The 21,081-nt window shown below is 44.2% G+C and overlaps 1 protein-coding gene across 2 annotated transcripts in view; it reads left to right on the top strand.

Moving 5' to 3' along the window:
* Positions 1-21,081, top strand: part of LOC122809297 (nectin-1-like) — a 386,062-nt gene that overhangs the window by 42,359 nt on the left and 322,622 nt on the right. The window lies entirely within an intron of this gene.

The following is a 21,081-nucleotide window of genomic DNA, read 5'->3' as shown; positions in this document are numbered from 1 at the left end:
GTGTTGTGACTAAAGCTGGTTCCTCAGATCACTCTGCTTTTACTCTGGATCCCTTTAGTGTAGCACATACAGTCACTGTGGGCCAAGGCTTAGCCACATCCTTTATTGCTTTTGCGGTTTCTTAAGTGGGCAAGGGAGAGGAATTTTTGTCAGTCTTATCATAAGGAGCAAGGAAGTCTTAATTGTTTTAGTCAGAATGTTATGCTAATCCATAGGGAAGCTGCTGCTTCCAATAACAACCCTGTTGGCCGTATTTTTCCCTATCAAAAAGTAACAAAACTAAACGTGTATCTGCTCCTGCTCCTTTTTCCCTGGACAGGAGCAGTATATTCGGTCTGGCTCATGATCTAGTTCTGGCTGTTGATCTTCTTATAAGGTAGTTTCTGGTAAAAAGGGATTTTTCTTTTCCTGAAGGTTAAAGATTCTGAATCTGAACAGGAAGACAAGGGGACTGATGCAGCCCCCCCATATCTCGTGTAGTATCTGACCCTCCCTTTGAGGGATTCTCTTTCTGCAGAGTCCATTTCCAGAATGTGCCAGCAGTTTAGAACACTGAGGTTTCTCAATCCTTCAGAAAATTCTGTAAGCTGTTACAAATGGGATTTTAAAGAACCTTCTCCCATCCCTCCAGTAATTTCAGTATTGGAGGATGTGTTTGGGTGTGCCTGAGAGTCCGTCTTGGGTTAGAGATCTTGCTCAATACTGAGATTCCAAGAGAACATTCAAAAGTGTTTTTGACTTCTCCACACAGGATTATGTTATTGGAAGGGAGTATCTTTTTAGACACCTCAGTTTAAAAGCGCTTTTCTTCCACAGGAAACACATCTATTCCTAGGGTTTCCCCCCTCAGGTTTTTATCTTTGCAAGGGGATACCTCTGGATTTTGGATCTCATGGCATCTATGATCCTCATGATACCCGTGACAAGACTTCACGTGAGAAAGATAAAATGGTATCTGAAGTCTTTGGTCCCAGCAGCAACACCCATATCTTTTCAAATACCAGTTCTGGTAATTGTCAGAAGAGAAATCATGCAGTTGTCAGAAGATAAATCATGCAGTGAAGATGGCAAACGTCTCTAAATCCAGGCCCCCCCCCCCCCGACTCCCAAGCAGTGGGTCACCACAGATGCTTCAGACTTTCCTTGGGGAGCTGTATCAGGAGGCATACAAACTGCAGGAAGCTTTGTACACCAAGGACAGATACAAGCACATAACACCGTATAAATTAATATTTAATATGCATGCTGTAATCAAGGCACCCCTTTCTCTGAATTATCTTTTGTCCCAACTACCTCTTCAGGTTGTTACAGGTAATGTAACTGTCATGTGGTACATCAGCAAGCAAGGGATAAACCCAAGTCTTTCCCCCTTTGCAGATTAACCATTGTGCTGTAAAAGCTATATGCCAAGATAACAATCTCACTCTCAAGGCATCCTTCATCCCGTTAGAGCAAAATTGTTTGGCAGACCAACTGAGCAGAAAAAAGGCAGATCATCACAAATGAAAACTAGATCTGGGGTCTTCCAAAAATTGATCCCTCTTTTGGGGTGTTTCTCAAGAAGGCCTCTGTTTAGAGAGGAGGCAGTCAGCTGGCAAAGTTCTCCCTTCCTTCTTTTGGAAATGGCCATGAGCAATTACTACAAGCTTCCTCACAAAGTGGTTCTGCTCTTATAAGAATAGGGGTATTTGAATGCATCCTGACCCCAATGAACCTTGACTGACTGCATGAACGATAGGGTCTTAATTCCCTTTAGGAGCCTAAGGGCATGCAGCAGGTAGTAATAGAGAAAGCTTGCTGCTAGAAAGTCTTATATTAGCAAATGGATATGGTTTTCTAATTGCTGCCAACAACATAATTCAGGATTAGGGTTTCTCTGGTTTTGCAGTATTTGCGAGTTACTGTACTGTGGCCTTTCTTATTTCTCTATTAAGGTTCATTTGTCAACCTTTTCAGCATGCTTGCCAGTGGATCCCCCCTTTTCAATACATTCTCATCTGAAAATGTTTTTGAGAGAGAATTTCCGTAAGAGACATCCAAGAAAGTTGTGTTTGTGTCTCCTTCCTTTCTCGAACCAAAAATCGGGGAGAGAGGGTACTCCATACCTTGGATTTCCACAGATCACTCTGACACTATCTTGATAGAATAAAATCATCCAGATCTTCAGATAATTAATTTCTTGTGAAAGTAAGGATGACCATCAAAGCCGATTGTGTAAATGGTTGTTGTCGCTCTTCAGATAATTAATTTCTTGTGAAAGTAAGGATGACCATCAAAGCTGATTGTGTAAGTGGTTGTTGTCGCTCGTCCGGGCAGGGTAAATCAGACTAATAGTTGTGGGCTCAGTTCAAGCAGCTTTTAATATGTACAAGCACATCACAATTGAGGCTTAGTAACTTTTTAAATTGACTACTGCACTATTGCATGTTAACACTGGCTGTTCTCTCAAAAAGGCACTGCTGCCTGCATGTGCTCTCTATTTATACGCATGTGCTTCTTCATAACGCACTGTTCTATATCTTTCCTGTTTTGAGAAGTAAGCCATGCACAGTAATAATGACAATAATCATTGACATGCAGTTGTACAGAAATAATCCTTTTGACATGGAGTTATACAAAACTAATTACAAATGAAGCAGTCATGTCCAGGTTGCTGTGTGTTTTACACTGTCTGGAAATATGACATGACTTGATTGTATGACAGAAAAATAGGGCTGGGTTTGGCAACAGGGACCATGTTCAGTTTCAGGGACATCAGAGTCCTCCTGTTGAAGGACACGTTTCAGTACCTATTCCTGATGAACACCATTTGGATTGCTTTGAGATCTAGAGTCTTTCACAGGTACAATGCTGCGATATCGATTCGGACACCGGAAGAAGATGCCTGTGATTTTGTGTGTATCCTATACCCTCAGATTCCACTAATTAAGATCTCGGCTCAGCACATACACCTCTCACTTGAACAATTCTGCCAAAACCTTTCACTGTTTGCATCCTTACTATCTTTTCTTCTTTTAATGGACGAAGAAATCTGCTCATTTTATCATAATAGGACTTCTGAAATGAACACTTTTTTTGAATAGTTGGGATTTGATTGCTCTGGTGTTTTTTTAGCATTAGGCACCAACAAACTGGAACTAATGGACAAGGTTGTTCTGGTTTGCCTTGGCAGAAGTCTCTGTGCGGGTGAGCAGAGTCAATTGTCATGGGGTGTATTTCTGAGATTAAGTAAATTCAAGAAAACGTCTGTATGAAAACGTCTGTATTGTCATGCTTTGACCTCTCTCTAGTAATTGCTTTGCCCTTGTACTAGACCTTTTGAAAGACTACTAATTAACATGGATAAAGTCCCACTTTTTTTGCAAATTTCTGAAATAGCCGACTGGTAAACTGGGCGCACGTGTCAGAAATTTTGTATGGACTACCATGGAATGGGAAATTACATTTTAACTTGGTAATGACAGTACTGGATGTTGTGTTAGGTAGCGGATCAGTATCAAACTAATTTGAATAAGAGTCTACCAACAGTAAGTAATGTTGGCTACTGTTGACCAAGGTAGTTCAGGGGTCTGGTTTAGCTGAAGTGGCTCTCTCTTTGAAAATGCAGTTTAGTATTATTGCAGACTAAACAAGATGAAAATACTTATCTTTTGACAGAGGAGGACAAAATACTAGTCCTCTCGCTCTTCTTTTGGTAGCTTCAAAACCTGGGTGGCCACGATGCAAAATCTGAATGTGCTCTTGTAAGGAGGTAGGAACGACAATTTTAGGACCTTTGAAAGTGATACCATCTTCCATTAACCTATCATCTCTGTAAGGAAAATAAGGTTGCACTTATCTTGGTGTACGCAAGATTGTTTTGGCCATCCAGCATTGATGAAGTAGTTGAGCTTTTGCAAAATTGGATCAGTATTTCTATGATCTCTTCGCTCATCAAGTCTTTTTTGGTAGAAAAATGATGCACTTCCATGACATTGAAGACTTCCATGACATTGAAGGCAAACTTGTCTGCATCAAGCTTTTCTGTGGTATTTTTGGGTGATCTGGATACGGTATCAGCCAGATAAAGAAGTTTTGCCTTTCGTATAGACCGTTTTGAAGTTGTACTTTTCTAATCCTGAGCATCATTATTTGTAGTCTTGCTGGAGCTGTATGCATAGGCTTCTTCGAAATAGTCACTAGAGGTTGATTATCAGTCTCAATCTGGATACCTCTGCTATAAATCATGCAACTTCGAGCATGCAAACACAATAGCTAACAGTTCCTTCTGAATTTCAGCATGCTGCATCTCGGTTTGCGTTAGAGTTCTAGACTCCTGGTATGCCCTCTTGAAGAATAACTGCACCAAGACCAAACTTTGAAGCATCAGAGGAAAGAGTCCCTGGATGTTCTTCGTGTTTCACTGTTGCAGTCCTCACACTTGGGTTATCTGCCTGCAGGTAGCCCTCAGTCAGCCCGAATACCAGAGTCTTGGGATTTCTGTGTCTAATGCTGTTGCCTCTTCCATGTCGTCAGGGGTATAAAACATGCAGAAAACACCATTACATCAGCTTTTCTTGCCATGTGGGAAGCAGAAGCAGTTTGCAAGTGCCGGTCGGCCACTACCTGAAATTTCCGTTTTTCAAGTTTCAGACCTGAAGTCTTCTAAAGCTAAGTACCCCATTGGGGATCCTTTTTTTCTTCCTCTAACCAATGTCAGAAAAAGTTAACCATTGTCTTGCTTGTGGAAAGCAAATACCTCACATAGATTTTCATTCTTACTGCATCATCTGTTCCTCGCTGTAGGTTTTGTGCCTTGTTAAACGCCTGAACTATTTGTCATTGGGCTATCTTTGTCACTAAATTCTTTCGCTCTTGTTCTCAGTTTTCCAAAATGGCTTCCATAAGCCATCAGACTGTCTATCTTCTGAAAAAACGTGAGGATAAAGACGGACCGCATAGGTTCAAAACTGCCGCCGATGCTTCTGTTCAGCTAGTTGCCAGTTCGGTATTCAGTGAGGCACTTTCGCAGCCCTGATACCCGCTTCTACAGATTTGCAGGCCTCTGCTGAGACCCATTCGGAGTCTGGTATGCCGCAAGTTGCTTCTTCGTCTATGGAACCAGCAGATGTCTCTACCTTGGATGGGTCCATAGCCGCCGTGCAGGCACCGGCTTCGGGGGTGTATTCCAGTCTTCTGATGTTCGCATTAAACCGGTATTTTGACTAAAAATACTGAGTTTCTCAGGCCCAGAGTTCGCACTACGCCTGGAAAACCGATGACCAAAGCGCATGCTCCAGCTCCCTTGCCACAGAAACAAATGCTTAGAATGGCTGAAGACCTTATTACTTTTAATTAGGGGAAGTCCGCCTTCCCCCCACTAAAAGACAAAGAATTGATTTTCCTTCTGATTCTTGAGATCATGAGTCTGATGACTCTGACCCCTCTGATTACCAGGACATACCCTTATGTACCTATGAGGATTCTGATGCAGAGGATTCCATTTCCTCTGACTCCCCACCAGAGGATTTTTCTTTCGGTGAAACCCTGCATACCCTCAGAGCATTTCTGCTGGGAGTGCCAGGACTACCCAGTCCAAAAAGAGGCACAGGGAATTTTTAAACTTGCCTCAGCACAGACCTCTAGCTATCCCTCCTTTTCTGGAAATTGTAGATGTTGTCTTCATGGAATCCAGTCTTACCCCTGATACTTAACACCAGCTCCTAGAAAACCTGACTGGTACTACAGACTACTTGACTCTCACAAATTTCTATGTAAGAACTCTACTGCAGATCCAGAGACCATTTCCCAGGGACCTAAAGAAATTAATGCTACTACAGCCAAAAACCCTACCCCTTCGGACAGGGATTCTAGGGCTTTAGACAGATGGAGGAAGAAGGTATACACCTCTGCTACTGTTGCCATCAGGGCTTTAAATTGCCAGTTTCACATGTTGAAGTACCAGCAACATATTATGGGACTAATTAAACAAAAAAATGTTGATTCCTGACTCTGCAGAACATAAGATTTACAGGAGTTAATGCATTTTGCAAACCAAGTTGGAAAACATACTTTGCAGTGTGGGTTTGATGCTTTAGAAGCATCTTGCAGGGCTGCTGTCACTGGGTCTGTTCTTGAAAGACATGCTTGGCTAAAGGAACAAATCTTGCCAGACCATGTCAAAGCAAAATTTATTAGATGCTCCATTAAACCAAGAATGTTTGTTTGCTGCACTAAAGCAGAAGAGGTTCTTAAAGAAGGAAAAAGCTAAATCTATGCAAAGTGTTAAAAGATTTCCTACAGGTACAGCCACCTAGATTCAGTAGGCATTGGCCTTCAAAAAACTGGTCCTTTCCAGTCCCTTCAAACCCAGGGGCAGCAGACCACCAAGACTACAGTCTCAGGGTATGCACAGATCTAAACAATGGGAGTGCTCCCACCTCAAAAACAGGGAGTGGTAAGCCACCATCCTGTGGAAAAAGTTCACAATGACTTTTCTTCATCCTTCCCAACCTTGCCCAAATACTTGCATCCCTAGGAGGAAAACTCGCCCTGCATGCAAAAAACTGAGAGTACATTACCCAGGATGGATGGGTCTTAAACGTTGTGTCCCAGGGATACAGATTCTACTTCCACTGTCTGCCAATCCCAAGCTGATTGCCAACCCCCCCCCCCCCCCAAACCAATGGTCAGAGGCCCAAAAGCAAGTACTTTCTCTTAGTATCAAGGCTATTCAACCTGTTCCAACAGAGCAAAGGGGACAGGGTTTTTACTCCAGACTGTTTCTGGTGCCCAGAAAAGACTTCTTGGCACCCTATCCTGGATCTGTCAATTCTCAACACCTTCCATGTGGTTCCAAAATTCAGAATGCTTACTCTCGAGCAGCTGCTTCCTATGCTAGCCAAGGACTCCTGCCTAGTCACTCTAGACTTAAAAGAAGCTTATCTGCATATCCCCATAAGGGAATCTTGCAGGAAATATCTACGTTTCAGGGCAGGCTCTATGCACTATCAGTTCTCTGCACTTCCCTTTGGCTTATCTACTGCGCCCAGAGTATTCACAAAATGCCTGGCTCCAGCCACTGCATACTGCAGGCAGAGAAAAATTCAAATTTACCCATACGTGGACGATTGCCTGATTCAGGCGGACAGTCAGGAATCGTTTCTTCAGCACCTGACATTTGTAAAGAGACTTCTAACTTCTCTGGGGTAGACCATCAATGAAAAGAAGTCACATCTGGTACCCAGCCAAAAAATTGTATTTCTGGGAGCAAGCTTGAACACAACTTCCCAGGTGGCATTCCTCACTCCAGAAAAACAGGTTTATTTGACAAACTACTTCAAAGAACTGGCCACCCAAACCCAGCTATCTGCAAGAAAAATACTGCAAGCCCTAGGGTTCATGGCCTCTTGCATTCTTCTAATTCCATATGCAAGACTGCATATGAGGAAACTTCAGTGGTACTTAGTCTCTGGTGTCAACATTCTCAGGACCTGGAAACCATGATTCGTATCATTCCTTGCCTAAGGACAGAGTTCCTTTGGTGGGCAGAGGCCTGCTACCACAACAAGGGACTCCCTTTCACTCAACCCCCCACTGCCCAAACCCTGACAACAGACGCATCAGCCTATGCATGGGAGGGGGGCTCACATGACAGGCAAATGCATTCAAGGCAAATGGAGCCCAAGACAAATGCACCTGCATATCAATCAAAAAGAAATGATAGCTGTACAGAATGCACTGACAGCCTTCAAATACCTTATCCTTCCAGGACAACTCTTGATAAAGACAGACCACACCATAGTTATGTGGTACATAAGCAGGGGGGAACTCATTCCTACCCACTCTGCAGGTTAGCCATGGCTCTGTGGAACACAGCCTTGAGCAATCAAGTGCACCTGCAAGCTCAATTCCTGCCAGGCAAACTAAATTCACTGGCAGACAACTTGAGCAGAAATATAATGGACCCACACGAGTGGAAACTGGAATGCAAATCATTCAAGCTTCTGATCCACAGGTGGGGGGGCACCAGAGGTGGACCTCTTGGCCTCCCCCAGAACCATCGATTTGAGCAAATGTTTCACCAGACCTCCCCACAACCAAGCATGGAAAGTGGATGCCCTGTCCTTTACATGGGAAAACCTCTCAATCTATGCCTTTCCCCCTTTGCCCCTCCTCTCGAAAGTACTACTCAAGATCAAACAGGGCAAACCAAGGACAATCCTGATTGCACCAGACTGGCCACGCCAGCACTGGTCCCACTTTTATAGTATAACAGCAGTGCCACCCTGGCACCTGCATCAGACTCCCTCTCTGCTGTCCCAGCAGGAGGACCCTTTTTTTTTTTTTTTTTTTTTTTTTGCATCCTCTGCTGCAAACCCTGAACCTAGCAGCTTGGGCTTGGCTTATTCCCTGAATAAATCACCAGCAGCCCCCAGCAGACAGATGCTGGATGTCATCCTTGAGGCCAGGAGGCCTAGTACTAAGAAATCCTATTCAAAAAAGTGGAAAATATACTGTTCTTGGAGCCAGTCTCAGGGAAAGACACAGCTGTGCCCACCTTACCTCAAGTCTTAGATTATCTAGCAGAGCTGCTCCACAAAGACCTGTCCTTCTCATCCATTAAGATTCATGCCTCTGCCTTCTCAGCTCATTACAATACTGAGCCCACCCCCTCTTCTCTCACCCTCTGGCTAAACAGTTCCTGAGAGGAGCTAACAATTTAAGACCCCCCGAGGAGAGATCCCACTCCTGCCTGGTACCTTTTAACTTTGTACTAGAGAAGTTCACGCTTCCCCCTTTTGAGCCTGCTGCTACAGCAGAATTAATATTCCTCTCTTGGAAAACAGCCTTACTTCTAGCCATCACTTCAGCAAGAAGAGTGTTTTTGAGTTGCAGGCCCTTATGGCAGACTGGGTTTCCCTCAGGACTAACCCATCATTTATGTCCAAGGTGATATCCAGTGTGGCTTTAAACCAATCCATCCATTTACCAACCTTTTTTTTCCTAATCCTCAGAATAAAGGGGAAAGGATCCTGCACTCCTTGGATGTGCACAGACAGCTCAGGTTCTACCTTGACAGGACTAAACCTTTCAGAAAATCTGACCAGCTGCTAGTCAGCTTTGCTACAGGGGCAAAGGGCAAGGCCATTTAAAAGCAAACCATTTCCAAATGGATAGCACACTGCATCAATTTTTGCTACAAATGCCATGGAAAACCCACCCTGCAGGGGATCAGAACTCATTCATCTAGGACTACCTCAACCTCTACAGCATTTCTCAGGGGGTCCCTACCAGCGACATTCTGGAAGCTGCAACCTGGAGTACTGTACACACCTTCACCAAGCATTACCACTTACCTATTTGTTTCTAATTCCAGAGCTGGATTTGCCACAGCAGTCTTAAAGTCCTGCTAGCCAGTCCCGATACTTCTTGATTGCCTCCACCCTTCCTCAGCTTTGGGAATCAACCCAAGTGTGATCACTGCAACAGTGAAACATGAAGAACATAGTACAGTTTTGTGCACTTACCATAAATGTAGATGTTAAAGTGTATTCACTGTTGCAGTCCTGGATGTTCATTGTGTTACACTGCTGCAGTCATCACTCTTGGGTTATCCTGCTGTCAGGCGGTCCTGCAGTCGGCCCGAGTTCCAAAGTCTTGGTCCGGCGTCGGTTGCTGTCGCTTCTTCCCTGACGTCAGTGCGCCAGGGGTATACAAGATGCATCCGGCGCCATTTTCTTCAGTCTTTCTTGCCGCGCGGTGCCCGAAGCAGAAGCAGTTCGCAAGTGCCGGTAGGCTGACTCCTGAGATTTTCAGATCAAATTTCAGACCGAAGTCTTCGTAAAGCTAAGTACTCTGTTAGGGAACGCCTTCAGTTGCAGAAGGTGTCTTCAGACCGACTACACTCACTATTAAATCCTATGCAAAACTGAAAACTCCTTTAAAAACAAAGAAGACTGCACAGCAGTCTCCAGTACAAGGCCTCGTGCCTAGGAAACAGATGCTTAAGATGGCTGAAGACTTAATTACCCTAATCAGGGGTTCCCATCCCCCTCCTGATAAAAGGCCAAGGCAGGAGGAGGACTACGCTTCCTCTGACCAGGTTTCAATTTCCTCAGATTCTTCTGAGGAACAGGAATATTCCTTTCCCCCTTATGAAGATTCTGATGCTGAAGAGTCTATCCCTTCATTCTGCATCTCCCCCAAAAGACTACTCTTTTGGGGAATCTTGCATACTTACGAGGGAACATTTCCACTGGGAAGGCCAGGATAACTCTGATTCTAAGAAAAGGCTCCGAGAGTTCCTTTTACTTCCCCAACACAGACCACTTGCAGTTCCACCTGTTAGACATTGTGGATGATGTTTATTCAGAATCTAGCCTTAACCCAGATTCACTACCTCTTGCACCAGCCAAACCAGACAGATACTACAGAGTCCCTGACTCTTACAAATTCCTGTATAAAAGCCCTGCTGCTGACCCAGAAACCATTTCCCAGGGTCCCAAAGGGGTTGAGGCCTCTTGCTAAAAATCCTGTGCCCTCTGAAAGGGATTCTAGAGCACTAGACAGATGGGGAAAGAAGGTATATACCTCAGCTACTCTAGCTATGAGGGCCTTAAATTGTCAGTTTCACATGCTGAAATATCAACAATATCTGATGTCTCAATTAAAACAAAAAATGCTCGCACATACAGACCAGCCAGATTACAAGGAAATGCAAGATTTGTTGCATTCAGCTGAACACGTGGGAAAACATACTTTGCCATGTGGATTTGATTCATTGGAAGCTTCTTGTAGAGCAGCAGTGACAGGGTCTGTCATACGTAGGCATGCTTGGTTAAAAGAACAAACTTTACCCGATCATGTTAAAGGAAAGTTATTGGATGCACCCTTACAGCAAGATGTTTTATTTGGTGTAAAAGCAGAAGTTGTTTTTTTTTTTTTTTTTTTTTTTTTTATAAAGAAAATGGAGGATAAGGCAAAATCTATGCAGACTGTCAAGGATGTTTTACAGGTTCAACCTCCTCGTTTCAGCAGAAATTGGCCAACCAAAACCTGGTTCTTTCCAGCTTCTGCCAGACCACAGAGGGGCAGATACAGACGCCCAAGAGGCAGAGGCCAGCCACAAGGTTCTTACCAGCCTCGACAATTGAGTGCCACAACCCAAAAAGGAGAAAACAGGTTTCAAACTACCAGAAGACAAACACAATGACTTACCCCTCAGACTACCAAGCAAAACCCTCTTGGCAGCTCCCTTGGGGGGAAAGCTAGCACTTTTTGCAGACAATTGGCACATCATCACAAAAGACAAATGGGTCCTAAATATTGTATCTGAAGGATACAGATTCCACTTTCACACTTTGCCAAGGATAAAAGGAATGCCAAACCTGCCACCAAATCAATGGGCAGAGGCTCAAAAGCAAATTTCAGCTCTCATGGACATGAGAGCCATTCAACAGGTTCCTACACAGGAGCAAGGACAAGGATTTTACTCAAGACTTTCTAGATGTTCTTCGTTCCACATTGCTGCAGTCCTTACTATTGGGTAGTCCGCTGTCCAGTCGGCCCGAATACCAGAGTATATGGCTGACGTCGGTCAGGGCGCATTAGACTGACGTCAGTACGTCAGGGTACTAATGCGCATGACCGACGTCATATCCTCAGTCTTTTTTGCCGCATGGTCCGATGCAGAAGCAGTTTTGTGAGTGCAGGTTGGCGTTCTGAAATATTTCCGAAGTCGGAGTTTCAGACCGAATCAGAGTTGGCTAAGTACCCCGTTGGGGAACATTTTGTTTTTTTCTTGCCTCAGTATTTAACCGGATGTCAGAAAAAGTGAATAACTGTATTTCTTGTGGGAAACAGATACCTCATAGGGATTACCATACCTTGTGTATACCTTGTTTAGGGCCTGAGCACGACGTTGTTGGATGCCGCTCTTGTGCTAGGTTTAACAAACGCACTATTAAGAGACGGTTAGACTGTGCCAGGTTAGTGTTTGGGAAGCGTTGCAATTATAAAATGCGGTCGGATGCTCCGGCCCGCTTCGGCCCAAGAAGCGCAAGGACAAAACAGCGAAGCCTAGGGTTGATGAACCGGCAGTCCCGGACGCCGGTTCTTTAGAAGGCTCAGTGGAGCCAGAGGTTTTGCCAGGAGTTTCTTTGGAGTCTCAGGCAGAGACTTTACTGTTACAGGATGTGCCTTCTCAGGAGGTAGGCCAGGCTGAGGGGGCTTCTCAGGTAACTGTTCTTCCCTCTCTTCCCAAGGTAGTTAGAGCCTCTCCTTTTGTTGCCAAAACTTCTTTGAGAGGTAGGCCAAGTTCAGCTTCAGTGGGGGCTTCTCCTAGCATTACAGGTTCTGTGCCTAAGAAACATATGCTTAAAATGGCAGAAGATTTGATTACTATGATTAGAGGTTCTATGCCCCCTCCTGATAAGAGGCCTAGGGTGGAACCGAGTTTGATAGTTTTGAACAGTGTTCAGAGGCTTCTGAGTCTTCTGCGGAAGATTTGCAGGAGTATCCTCCTTATTCTGATTCTGATGTGGATGATTCCACTCCTACAGCTTCTCCTCCTGAGGATTTCTCATTTTCAGAGACTCTGCATTCCATGAGGGAGCACTTTAAATGGGAAGGCCAGGATTACTCTGATTCCAGGAAAAGGCTTAGGGAATTCTTGTTTTTGCCCCAGCATAGGCCCTTAGCTATACCTCCTGTGTTGAATGTGGTGGAAGATGTTTTTGCAGAGGCTTCCCTGAACCCTGATTCTTTGCCTCCTGCTCCTGTTAAACCTGATAGGTACTATAGGGTGCCTGAAGCTCATAAGTATCTTTTTAAGAGTCCTAGGGCAGACCCGGAAACTGTTTCTCAGGGACCTAAAGGTGTTAAGGCCTCTGTGGTTAAAAACCCTGTTCCCACTGATAAAGAGGCAAGGGCTTTGGATAGATGGGGAAAGAAAGTGTATACTTCTTCCACTTTAGCCATTTAGCAGTTGAATTGTCAGTTTCACATGCTTAAATATCAAAATTATCTCCTTTCACAGCTGAAATCTAAGGTGGATGCTTTGGCGGAAGGTATTGAGTGTAAAGAGTTGCTGGATTTAGTTCATGTGTCTGATCAAGTGGGTAAGCATTCTTTGCAATGTGGTTTTGATGCTGTACAGGCCTCCTCGAGGGTGGCTGCCACTAGTTCTGTTCTTCGCAGGCATGCCTGGTTGAGGGATCAGAATTTAGCTGAGCATGTTAAGACAAGGATTTTGGATGCTCCTTTACAGTCTGATGTGTTGTTTGGTTCGCCTGTGGAAGCAGTTTTAAAGAAAATGGAGGACAAAGCTAAGTCTATGCAAACTGTTAAAGATTTTTGCAGGTGCAGCCACCAAGTTTAGTAGAAATCGGCCTACTAAGGGATGGACATATCCTGCTTATGATTCCCAGTCTAGGGTAGGTCTAGACGTGGTAGGGGCAGAGCTCAAGGTTCTTTTAGGCCTAGAACAGGGAGTTCACCTGCTCAGACTTCTGGTGAGGGCAGGGGTCAGTCCTTTCGTAAACAGACCCAATGACCTGCCTTTTCAGCTGCCAGTAGATTCTCGTCTGGCAGCTCCTTTGGGAGGAAGACTGTCTCTTTTCAAAGGAAATTGGGATTTAATTACTCAAGACAGATGGGTGTTGGATATCATTCACCACGGTTACAGGTTTTATTTCCATACATTGCCCCCTTTCAAAGGCATGCCAGATGTTCCTCCTCCACAAAGGAAAGAGGCTCACAAGCAAATTTCTCTGTTACTCCAAATAGGGGCCATTCAGCCAGTCCCTGTATCAGAAAGGGGCCTAGGATTTTATTCTCGCCTGTTCCTAGTACCAAAGAAGGGGAACACGTGGAGACCAATTTTGGATTTATCTATCCTCAACACTTATCTGGACATTCCCAAGTTCAAGATGTTGACGTTACAACAGCTTTTACCTCTGCTGGGCAAAGATCACTGGATGGTAACTTTAGATCTCAAGGAAGCTTACCTACATGTGCCTATAAGACTAAGTTGCAGGAAGTATCTGCGTTATCGAGCTGGAAATTCTCATTATCAGTTCTCTGCATTGCCCTTTGGCTTATCTACTGCCCAGAGTATTCACAAAGGTTCTGGCTCCAGTGATAGCTTACTTCAGGCTAAAAGGAATTCAAATCTATCCTTACTTGGACGACTGCCTGATTCTGGCTCAAGAAAAGGAAGACCTTCTACAGCATCTGGAATATGTTATAGCAGTGCTAAGATGCCTAGGGTATTCTGTGAACGAAATAAAGTCCAGTCTAGTACCCTCTCAAGACATGTGCTTTCTGGGTGTGAGACTGAATACAGCAGCCCAGATGGCCTTTTTAACCCCGGACAAACAAAAGAGTCTATCACTTTACTTCCATCAACTATCTCATCAGTCCGTGCTGACTGCAAGGACAGTCCTTCAAGCATTAGGGTTCATGGCATCTTGTATTCTGTTGCTTCCCAATGCCAAACTGCATATGAGGAAGCTACAATGGTATCTCAAAAATTTATGGACACAGCACTGCCAGGATTTGGACACTGTCATTCAAATAATACCTTGCCTTCAAAAAGAATTTTTGTGGTGGGCTCAGGAATGTCACCTAAACAAGGGACTCTCTGTGACCCGGCCAGAGGCGAGTCAGATTTTAACGACAGATGCCTCGGACATTGCTTGGGGAGCTCATCTAAATGGAAAGTGGATACAAGACAAGTGGCCTGCCAGACTACAGCATCTACATATCAACATGAAGGAGATGTTAGCAGTCCAGTTTGCATTAATGGCTTTCAAGGAGTTACTTCTTCCAGGGCAGGTGTTGATTCTAACAGACAACACAACTGTCATGTGGTACATCAACAAGCAAGGGGAACACATTCTTATCCTCTATGCAGGCAAGCAATGATTTTATGGGAGACTGCGCTAAGCTTGCAACTAACTCTTCAGGCAAGGTTTCTGCCGAGCACAGAACTCCTTAGCAGATGTGTTAAGCAGACAAATCATGGATCCCCACGAGTGGAAACTGGATCTTCATGTATTTCAGAAATTGACAGTGTCATGGGGAACTCCAGACATAGATCTGTTCGCTTCTCCACTAAACCACCAGCTGCCAAAGTTTTGCACAAAGGGGTTTCATCACACAGCTTGGAAAGTGGATGCTCTGTCTTTCAGTTGGAAAAACCTTCATGTGTATGCCTTTCCACCTCTGCCTCTTCTTCCAAAGGTGCTATTAAAAGTCAGACAAGACAAGCCAAGGATGATTTTGATAGCTCCAGATTGGCCTCGGCAACACTGGTACCCACTACTAAGGAGTCTGGTAAGGAAGCCTCCATGGCCTTTACCTTTGATTCCTCATCTGTTATCTCAGAAGGACGGTCATCTGCTCAATGTCAAGCTTCACTCTCTTCATCTAACAGCCTGGCATATTCTGTGTTGAAACACAGCAGGTCTCAACTTCCTCAACAAGTTTTAAATGTGATTATGGAAGCTAGAAGACCTAGTACAAGGAAAGTGTACAGAAAAATGGAAGAGATTTTTATTTTGGAGTACAGCAAAGAATTTGGAGATTTCTGAGCCTAATTTGAGTGTGGCTCTTCAATATCTTACTGAGTTATTGGACAAAGGTTTGTCCTTCTCTTCCATTAAGATTCATGCTGCAGCAATTTCAGCTCACTATGATTGTGACCCACCATTGTTTTCGTGATCCTTTGTTCAAGCAGTTTCTTAGAGGGGCAAAGAATATAAGACCCCCGTAGAGCTCCTACTCCTGCTTGGGATCTCAATTTTGTGTTGGAAAAACTTACTCTACAACCTTTTGAGCCTGCGGCTACTGCTGAATTGAAATACTTGTCATGGAAGACTGCTTTTCTGTTGGCTATTACTTCTGCAAGAAGGGTGTCTGAGTTGCAGGCCCTTATGGCAGTAGAGCCCTTTTGATTTTCCATAAGGATAGGGTATCATTACGCACTAATCCTTCCTTTATGCCTAAGGTGGTTTCTAGTGTGGCTTTAAACCAAACTATTCATTTGCCTACTTTTTATGCAGACCCCCAAAATAAAGGGGAAAAGATTTTGCACACTTTAGATGTACACAGGCAATTGCGTTATTATTTAAGCAGGACTAAGGATTTTAGGCAGTCTCAGCAGTTGTTTGTTTCTTTTGCTTTGAGTTCGCAGGGCAAGCCTGTGTCAAAACAAACTATTTCTAGGTGGATTGGGTTTTGCATTGCATTTTGTTATTCCCATCATGGCAAGGAGATTCCAGCTGGAATTAGGCCTCATTCCACTAGGGCTACTGCCACTTCAACAGCATTTCTAAGGGGGGTGGCAACTAAGGATATTTTGGAGGCAGCTACTTGGAGTTCAGTGCATACTTTCTCTAAGCATTATCACCTTCCTATCTACTCTAAGTCTAGGGCTGGTTTTGCCACAGCTGTTTTGCAAGGCATGTTGTCAGCTCCTACTTCTTTATGATTTGCCAGCCTCCCTTACCTCTGCTTTGGGATTCTACCCAATAGTAAGGACTGCAGCAATGTGGAACGAAGAACATAGTACAGTTTTGTACCTACCATAAATGTAGATGTTCGAGGATCCACATTGCTGCAGTCCAATTTACCCTCCCTCCTTCCCCTCTGTGTTTAGGGGTGGTTGTGTAGGTGAGGTTATATGCTGATATTTTGGTATATATTTTTGTATATCTTGTACATATTTTTGGTGCAGGTATTTTGGGCCTTGTCTTTTTAGGGTCTTCTGATATCTGGGGCAAGAAAAGACTGAGGATATGACGTCGGTCATGCGCATTAGTACCCTGACGTACTGACGTCAGTCTAATGCGCCCTGACCGACGTCAGCCATATACTCTGGTATTCGGGCCAACTGGACAGCGGACTACCCAATAGTAAGGACTGCAGCAATGTGGATCCTCGAACATCTACATTTATGGTAGGTACAAAACTGTACTTTCCCCGAAAGGACAAAGCATGGAGACCCGTTCTGGACCTCTCCATTCTAAACACATACCTGGAAATACCCAAATTAAAGATGCTAACACTACAGCAACTTCTTCCCATGCTATGCAAGAAGGCTTGGCTAGTAACACTGGACCTCAAGGAGGCATACCTGCATGTCCGTATCCGACAAAATTGCAGAAGATACCTCCGATTTATTGCAGGTTCAACCCAGTACCAATTCTCTGCACTGCCCTTTGGCTTATCTACTGCGCCCAGGCTCTTCACAAAATGCCTGGCACCAGTAATTGCATACTGCAGACAGAGGGATTCAAATATATCCTTACCTGGACGACTGCCTTATTCAAGCAGAAAGCAAGGACATTCTATTAAAGCATCTGGCATTTGTCAAAAACCTACGAAGTTGCCTAGGGTACACAGTAAACGAAAAGAAGTCAAAACAAGTGCCCTCACAAGACATAATATTCCTGGGTGCCAGCTTAAATACAATGGCCCCAGATGGCTTATCTCACGCCAGACAAGCAAAGACAACTGACTCAATACTTCAAAATGATTGCAACAAAGACTCAACTCACTGCAAGAAAAATTATGCGGGCCTTGGGATTCATGGCATCTTGCATTCTACTAATACCATTTGCAAAACTGCATATGAGGAAATTACAATGGTATCTGAAAGGCATATGGACTCAACACAGCCTGGAAACAATTATTCCACTTATTCCCTGCCTTCAACAGGAGTTTCTATGGTGGGCTCGGGCATGTCACCTCAACAAGGGTCAGCCTTTTACCTTACCCACAGCCAGGCAAACTATAACAACAGATGCATCGGATTATGCATGGGGAGCACACATTGCAGGACAGTGTATTCAGGGCAAATGGTTTGCAAACAAAAGGCATCTACATATCAATCAGAAAGAGATGCTAGCAGTACAAAATGCTCCAACAGCTTTCAAGGACCTCCTACATCCAGGACAACTCCTAATAAAGATGGACAACACCACAGTAATGTGGTACATAAACAAGCAAGGGGCACACATTCCTACCCCCTATGCAGACAAGCAATGACCTTGTGGAACACAGCACTGACCTACCAAGTTTAACTACAAGCACAATTCCTGCCAGGAAAGAAAAACACACTGGCAGACTATCTAAGCAGAAACATCATAGATCCTCACGAGTGGAAACTAGATCCACAAATATTCGCAATGATAACTGAAAAATGGGGGAGCCCAGACATCTGTTTGCTCCCCCCCCAAAACTACCAACTATGGAAATTCTGCACAAGGACATACCACACACTAGCATGGAAAGTGGACGCCCTCTCATTCAGTTGGAAAACATTGACAGTGTATGCCTTTCCTCCACTGCCTCTTCTGGCAAAGGTGCTGCTGAAAGCCAGATTAGAGAGGCCACAAATGATACTCATTGTTCCAGACTGGCCACGCCAACACTGGTATCCAATACTAAGGAACATGGCTCAAGGCCCACCATGGATTTTGCCTACAATTCCTCACCTGCTCACTCGGCAAAACAATCAGATTCTACACAGCCAGCTCAAGACTTTAAATCTGGCCGCATGGCAAATTGCCTAAATAACCAGTCAACGCTTCTCTCTAAAGCTGTGGTGGACGTCATTCTGGAGGCCAGGAGGCCCAGCACCAGGAAAGTCTATTCAGACAAATGGAAAATATTCTACGCTTGGAACCAGGCTAAAGGCCAAAATCCCCTTGTCCCAGATTTATTCCTCAGATTCTTCTATATTTAACTTGAGATGTTGCACAAAGGACTTTCCTTGTCATCTATTAAGATCCACGCCTCGGCTATTTCAGCTCAATACAACACGGATCCTCCTATATTTTCACATCCATTACTAAGACAGTTCCTCAGAGGGGTTAAGAACATAAGACTGCCCCGGAGAGCACCAATACCAACTTGGGATCTCAACTTTGTTCTGGAAAAGCTTACACTTCCGCCCTTTGAACCTGCTTTCACAGCTGATCTACAGTTCCTATCATGGAAGACTGTCCTGCTGCTAGCAATAACTTCAGCACGAAGAGTCTCAGAACTACAGGCCCTAATGGCAGTGGAGCCTTTCATCATTCTTCATCAAGATAGTCTCTTTACGAACTAACCCTTCTTTTATGCCAAAGGTGGTATCCATTGTGGCCCTAAACCAAACCATCCATTTGCCTGCCTTTTATCCAAACCCCCAGAACAAAGGGGAAAGGCTCCTACATTCTTTTGACATTCACAGGCAATTACGTTACTACTTGGATAAAACTAAGGCTTTCAGAAAGTCTGACCAGCTCTTTGTATCCTATGCTGCAAGATCTCAAGGAAAAGGTATCTCAAAACAGACCATTTCAAAATGGATAGGACATTGTATCCGTTTCTGCTACACACACCATGGGAAATCTGTTCCTGGTAACATCGGGCCCCATTCCACCAGGGCTACAGCAACATCAACAGCCTTCCTCAGAGGGGCACCAACCAAGGATATTTTGGAGGCTGCAACTTGGAGTTCAGTGCACACCTTCACCAAGCACCATCACTTACCTCTACTCTAAAACCAGAACTGGCTTTGCCACTGCAGTTCTGCAGGGCCTACTAGCCTCTCCAAACCCTGTTTAGTTCCACCATCCATCCTTAGCTTTGGGATTCAACCCAAGAGTGATGACTGCAGCAGTGTAACACGATGAACCATAGTGCAGTTTTGTACCTACCATAAATGTAGATGTTAATGTTCGCACTGCTGCAGTCCAGGTTACCCTCCCTCCATCCCCTCTGAACTAGCTGGAACTATCTATTCCTTTCTATCCTATACAACCTCTGTGGTGTATTTGCTTGTGACTGAAGGTATTGTTTTATTTTTATATGTATATTTTAATATAGCAATATGTATTGCCTACCTATTGGGGGCACCTGACATCTGGGGCAAGAAAAACTGAAGAAAATTGCATCTGATGCATCTTCTATACCCCTGGCGCACTGACGTCAGGGAAGAAGCGACGGCAACCGACGCTGGACCAAGACTTTGGAACTCTGGCCGACTGCGGGACCGCCTGACGGCAGGATAACCCAAGAGTGATGACTGCAGCAGTGTGAACACTCTAACATCTACATTTATGGTAGGTACAAAACTATACTTTACCCTCCCTCCAGCCCCCTGACTTCTCTCTGCTTTTCTACCTTTACTCTGTTTTGCCATATGTTATGGTTATGGTATTTACTTTTTCTGGAGGTGTTCCACACCATGTAATTGCTTCCTGTTTTGGGGGCTCCTGACATCTGGGGCAAGAAAAACTGATGATGTGGAGTCTGCTACATGTTTTATACCCCTGATGACATGCCGTGATGGAAAAGGCGACAGCATCCAACGCAGAAATCCCAAGACTGGTATTCGGGCCGACTGAAAGTGTGATGACTGCAACAGTGAATACACTCTAACATCTACATTTATGGTAAGTGTACACAACTGTACTTTCTAACACCACATCGTTCAGACATGCTGCTTCTGACACCATGTCGCTGGTCCGGTCAGGATAAAACAGACAAACAGTTGTGGGTTTGGTTCAAGCAGTTTTATTATATACAAACACATCCGGATTCAGGCTAGTAACTTAAACTTTATAAATAGATTGACTACTGCACTCGTATATGTTAATAGTCTGGCTGTTCTCTCACATTGGCACTGCTGCCTGGAGTAGAGTAATGTTCTGGAAGCAGCCACGTGATCCTCTGTACTTACTTCTGTTAAGCATTACAAGCTTGATTCCTTCTGTAGGTCAAGGGCAGGCTTTGTTAGAATCATTCTCCATGGACTACTGGACCATTCTCCTTCCATCTCCCAGAGATAATCTTACCAGTATATAGCTATGGCTACTGTAGTAATGGTAAATGTTGTGCATAGTACAGTTGTGAGTAGTCTTATTTAGGCATCCATTTTTATAACTACTGCAGTAGCTGCTCCCTCCCTCTTGTGTCTCCCTTGTATTTAGTGGTATGTTTTGTCTGTCGCTTGTGTCCATATGCATGTGATTTTTTTTTTTTTTTATTTCCTAGCTGTGTTCTCTCAGGACTCTTGACTCCTCCTCGGGCATGAAAGCTCTCATC

The sequence above is a fragment of the Protopterus annectens genome, chromosome 8.part0 (genome assembly GCF_019279795.1).
Source record: "Protopterus annectens isolate FY-2018-M chromosome 8.part0, PAN1.0, whole genome shotgun sequence".
Lineage (NCBI taxonomy): Eukaryota > Metazoa > Chordata > Ceratodontiformes > Protopteridae > Protopterus > Protopterus annectens.
The sequence above is the reverse complement of the archived record's forward strand: the minus strand, read 5'-3'. Positions and strand labels throughout refer to the sequence as shown.